The sequence below is a fragment of the Cinclus cinclus genome, chromosome 1, assembly GCF_963662255.1.
Source record: "Cinclus cinclus chromosome 1, bCinCin1.1, whole genome shotgun sequence".
NCBI lineage: Eukaryota > Metazoa > Chordata > Aves > Passeriformes > Cinclidae > Cinclus > Cinclus cinclus.
In genome coordinates, this window is record NC_085046.1 from 128,895,035 (window position 1) to 128,901,034 (window position 6,000).

The window sequence follows — 6,000 nt, forward strand, 5'->3', positions numbered from 1 at the left end:
TGAACCTGCAGGTTTAGGCCAACAATAGTAACAGCAAGGCAAATTCATTTCTAGCTGTCAAAAATTATTTTTTCTAGTCTGACCTATTTTCTTAATTCATCTAGTGACCATCTGCAGAAGGAAAATTGTAGCCTTGTCCTTCTTCTGGTGGTGTGGCTATGGAGAGAGATTTAGCCTTCAAAAATGTCAATGTTTTGTTTAATTTGGAGTGCTTTGAAATGTGGTTTATTCATTAACCTGGAAATTGGTGACTCTTCACTATTCTAGAAGGTGGAAAAGAGATTGGTTGAAACATCAGACCCAGCCAGCTCAATATCTTCAAAGTTTACACCAGTGAAATCCCCAAACTAGAAAGTATTGCTGCGTACCAGAAATTTCTGGTAGTATTGAACATTGATAGCTTCATTATCTCAATTCCAGATCATATTCACCCATTAATTATAGATGGGGGTTTATAGTGGATTGTATCCCCCAAAACTTCCTTAGTTGGGCTAAAAACTAATTAATCAGCAATGATTCTAATAATGACAGGTATTGGAACAGTGTTCCTCCAATCCAAGGAACATATCTCTGCTGAAAAGACAAAGGGACCTTTTCAGTGAGTAAATCTGCAGATTGGGAATATAAAAGACACACAAATGCTGAAGTTAAACTCTTCCTCTTGAGCTTCTGTAACGTTTCTATTGTCAATATTCTGATCAGTCAGAGTCATCCTCAGTAATGCACAGTGCAGTCAGTGAGCATGCAGATTTGGGCAATAAACATTAAAAATGAGTGTCAGGTACCAGTAGAGGCCAGTATACACTAGTTGAAATCCATCAATAGGCTGGTAGATCATGGGCTAGAAGGGAGGGAAAGCAGACTGATCCTTCTGGTGTCTTCTACACTCAAAAAGCAGCAGCTGTCCTGCCTTCAAGCAGAACTTTTCACATGTTGTCAGGCACTATGTCAGCAGCTGGAAGAAGTTTTGGTGTAAGCATATGCAGAAGGAAAAAAAAACAACCCAGACCAAATTTGGGAGGAAAAAACCTGGGGAGAGGGTGACTGAATTTATGTAATTTTTTTCATGTGTGTGGATAAGTGTAGCCTCAGCCTTTGGAGAGTCAAGCTGGAAGGCAGAGTAGCAGTGCCAGCTCTGGAGAGTCAAGGCAACAAGAAAAAGGAGCAGCAGCACAGGAAGTGTTGCATTGGAAATGGAAGAAAATTGGAAAAGAGCCAAAACAACAACATGGGGGAAAAAAAACCCAAAAGAAGACCAAAGAGAAAGATGATTAACAGGTGTAATCTTGTTACTTTACAGAATGACAAATGAGAAAAAAATTACTTAATTTCTCATTCATAAGTCCCTCCATCCCTGGAGATGTGTGCTCGTTTTGGACATGCAGATCCACAGGACACACAAACCCATCAAGACAGGGGTGTGTTCTGACTGGACTGGACACATAGCCAGTGCATGGGGACACCCAGGAAACACACAACCCCCTGGAATCAGTCCAGCATTTCCTGTTTAAGGCAGGGACACAGTGGAAGAGTGCTGGATGAGTGGGGGAAAGTCTCAGGAAGACTGGCTCAGCAGGCTCAGAGTGCTGGGATGAGCTTGCCCAAGTATGGTCCCTGAAGGAGTCTGTATGTAGGGGGGATGGCAGTAGGCTGGAATGCAGCATGGAATTCCAGGCACAGGCTATTGGGGTCCCTGGGATTGAGGTCACCCTGATGCTGGGGCTGGAATCAACATCCTTAGAGAAGCTCTTATGCCACCTTGTGTCTGTGGTTGCCTTCAGTCTCTCCCAGTCACTCCAAGACCACCCCATAGTGGCTTTTTAACGGCATGCACTGTCTCTTCTTGTGGACAGGAATTGTCCCTGTCCAGGGACAGCCAGGGCTGGAGCACCTTGATCTAATTTCTAGCTTCTAGTGCTGGTTTCAGTCTTTGCTATGTCCACTCATGTGCTGCCTGAACACGACAGAATGGGACTGGAGCCACGAGGAGGCTGCAGGGACACCCCTGTCTCAGACCATCCTTGTTACTCCAGGCTTGCCCCCTGGAGCAGGCACTGAGTCCCAAGAGATACAGAGTGCTGATGTTGGAAAGCTGGGTTGAGTGCAGATCTTTATGGAAGATATTGTAGGGATGAGAAATCCAAAAGCTGAAGAAAATTTGCAGGCCAGCTCTTGGGAGATACAAAAATGGGGCTTAGCAGGAAGTCCTGTGCAGCACCACTGCAGGAAGAGGGTGTGCACCAAGAGGCACTGAGGAGTGTGGGACAATTAAATTGCTTCTGATTTCTGCAAAGAGTTTGAGCATGCAAGAAAGAATGGACCCAAAACCAAGGCACTGCAACCATAGTGATGGTGGTGCTCCTCCATGAGTGTGCTCCTCCATCTTAAAATGGCTCTGCCAGAATGGGATCTTCTTCCACAGAAGAGTTTCATGGCCTGGCAGGAAAAGTGGGATGTTGAAGGTGGCCTCCAAAACCCAGGCAACACTTGTTTCTTCAATTATGTTCTGCAGTGCCTGATGTATAGCATATTCCTGGCCAACCACCTGCTGTCATATGAGCACAGACAGTCCTATAAGTCCTTCCTACTCCACCTTTTACATCTCTTGGGCAGCTCGGAAAAATGGAAAACCAACAGTGACTTTGGGAACAGCTCCTAATTTCCTCCTGGAAAGCCTTCAGAGCAGGCTCGGCATAAGGCAGCAAACAAGTTGGCTTGCTTTCACGTGCCACATTCTGACTCTCAGGGCAGATAATTTCTTGCTTCCTGTGACTCCTGAAGTGCATCTGAAAGTCCTGCCTGGAGTTTTATGCATGTGTTATTTAAACGTGGGATTGTTTGGTGTTCGGGTGTTTTTCTTCCCTGAAACTTTTTGCTAACTACATATTTCACCAACACAGTTCTTTATAGCATAGCCATCTCTTCAAGAAAGTTGTCCAATGGATTCAGGATCCAGTCTCATGTGTGACTTTTGAAAATCCCTTTTCTTGCCTGAAAACAAAACAGTCATGCTTTAGTTTGCCCTAAGTTTTCTCTTAAAAAACCACAATCACCCCCTGCCAAAGCCCTCATCCCAACACAAATACTTTTCTTATCTGCTATACTTTTAAGCATTTTAAGGGTCAGTTATTAATATACTCTCTGTATCCACAAGTGGGAAAGTTAATAATTCTCAACTTGTTTCACTTGTTCACTTGGGTTGCAGTGAAATAAAAGGCATGTGCACCTTCCATCAAAAGTGAGTTTTCATAAGTGTGAGATCTAATGATCGTGAGGAAAAATTTGTAGTAAAAACCTTATCTGAAAACTTAGATTTTTCATCAAATTCTCTGCAATTTAGCAAAATTTCATGGTGACAGTCACTGTTCATTAAATTTGCTTTTCTGCCAGTTCTAGCTGGAAAACAGTCCTAGCACTTCTTTCCAAACTACTACAGTTACTACCAAGAAGAGTAGGCATAACTCCACCTACTGTCACTCATCCAGAAAATATCAGATGTCACTTATCCTTTATCTCTGATCTTAGCAAGACTTTCTTTGAAGCATTTCCTGATTAATTATGGCAGATTTTTAGAATTCTTCCAAGAGTTTATTAGCTCTGTTTCATGGCACCTCATGTTCCGTTCCTGGAGAATAAAAACTGGAGACAAATGTTTGTGCTAAATGTGCTGTTTAGTGCACTTTTACTACCCTTCAATCCAAGAAGCCTTTTATTTTTTTTTTTCCCAAGAAGTGCTAAAAAGTATTAGTGATAGCCAGAGAAAAACCACAAAACCAGGGTTCCAATTTTGCACATTGTCCCCCACACACCACCCCCATCCCAAAACTTTTTGGCTGCTACATACTCATTTTTTTCTTAGCTGTTGCCAATGAGCTAGAAGATTCCCAAGCCTTGCACCTGTGCAGTGTGCATTTACATCTTAGTCCAAGTCTCTGCTAATAAGTACAAGTAAGAATGTTAGATCCCAGCACACTTCATTTGCTCTAGCACCAGCCTTGATCAAAACTTTTGTTACCAAAAAGAAATTCCTGTGTGCACATAATTTTTTTCACCCTCAAGATACTATAGCCATACTTAAAAATTAATTCAGGAACTCATTCTTTTTTAAACATTTTGATGTCTGACAGCATCCATTTCCATCACTGGTCAAAGTGAAACCAAAAATGACCAGAGAATTAACTACCTGTTGAGATCATCTTACTCAGTACCAGGTCTGGCCTCCACAGTGAATGCAGTCTTTGGACAGTTCTCTGGTGTCCAAGCTAGAATGGAGACTAGCCCTGCTCTGCAATGCTGCCTTGTTACAGGGGTTTGTTATAAAGATGGACTTTGTCTCATAAGTACTAAGGCTGAGATGAAGTTCTGACCTCTCTGTTTGGCAGGTTGAAGTGGAATTTTCACACAAAGTGTCCAGTCTTTGTAAAGCAGGATCTACAGATTCCAGTCTGCTGATGGCTCTGATTACCACTGCCTTTCTGCTGGTGAAGCCATCCATTAGTGCCAGAAGTGTTCCTACAACAGAGCTAACAGAAAAATACATTTTCATTCACTGGCTTAGTAAATTTTGTTCAGTACCATATAACCATCTCCCACTGATCCCTCAGAAAGGACAAGCTTTTAATGATGAGATACTGATTTGCAAAGTACTCATTTTAAGACATTAGTTACAGATAAGATAACATATGTGGGAGTCCAGGGTGTTCCCCTGGATTCCCTGGGTGCCTCAAGACGCCTCAGGCAGGGGGTTCAGAGGGCTTGGTATAGTGCCCAAGACCCCTGGGGACTGGATTGTAGTCCCTGGAAAAAAATACCAACATTGCATGAAGAATTTCAAGTTCACAAAAATTAAGTAGAGTATAAATTAGATTGTTAGAAGGCAGAAAAGTGAGTTTTTAGAAATGTTGATATTAGGGGGTTTAAAGCTAAGATGGAGGATTTTGGGCGTGGTACATTGTTTCTTATTCTTCTTCATGTCATCCATCTTCTGAGTCAGGATGGCATCACTGGATTGGTTTGGGACAAAGTTGGACAGTGTAATAAAAGTGTCATGCATTGGAAAGTAATTGTAAACATTAAGTACGTCATTTATTGTCGGATTTCTTCCCTGGTCTCTCTGACCTGCCTCGGCTAGCTCGGGGTCAGAGAGATAGGGGATTTTTTTATCCGACATGGACAAAGGTAAAAGATTAGAGGAGGCTCTCCTTCCCGGGATGATCCAAGTTTATTGTCCTGAAGAGTTCCAGGGAGAAGACAGCGAGCATGGGAAACGCAGGGTACTTTCAATCCCAACTCAGGGGTGGAGGAACCCCGGGTCACAGCCACTCAGGGCTGGCCTGGGGGAAAAGGGAGGGGTTAAGGGAAGGGGACAACCACGATACAAACCGAGGGGGAAACAGAACAAACCATCCTCAGTGCAACACAAAACCATAAACTTGCATTACAACAATTTATAGTATAAAAGATAAGTCCTACCCAAGGGCAGGGAGAGTGTGCCTTGGATCGACGTGCTACACAGACCTCTGTTAGTTAGAGAAAGAATTTCTTAGACAAGAAAGAATAAACAACCTTGGAAACCTCAGAAAACGGCTTCTTGACTCTTCTTTGGGGAAGAAGAAGAGTCAGTCAAGCTGGGAAGACTTGAACTCTAAACCACCTAAATGTCCTGTTGTGGGTGATCTCAAGTTCAGGAGACCCCGCAGACAGCGACAAACATAGACCTTGGGCTGATTTCAAGCTTATTGAATTGTTTTCACTTCTCATTTAAAAATAATCTGAAATTCACTAGCACTGATTTGCTAGTTTTCAGGTTAAATGAAAGCATCACATCAAGTTAAATAGTGTATCTTTTCACAAGTTGATCTTTTCACAAAGATCAAGCACCTTCTACACAAGATTCAAGACACGTCATACCTATGAACCTGGTCTTGTTTGCTGGTGCATACGAGAGCAAGAGCATCAATCTCATCCAGGAAAATAACTGAAGGTTGCATCTGATAGGCC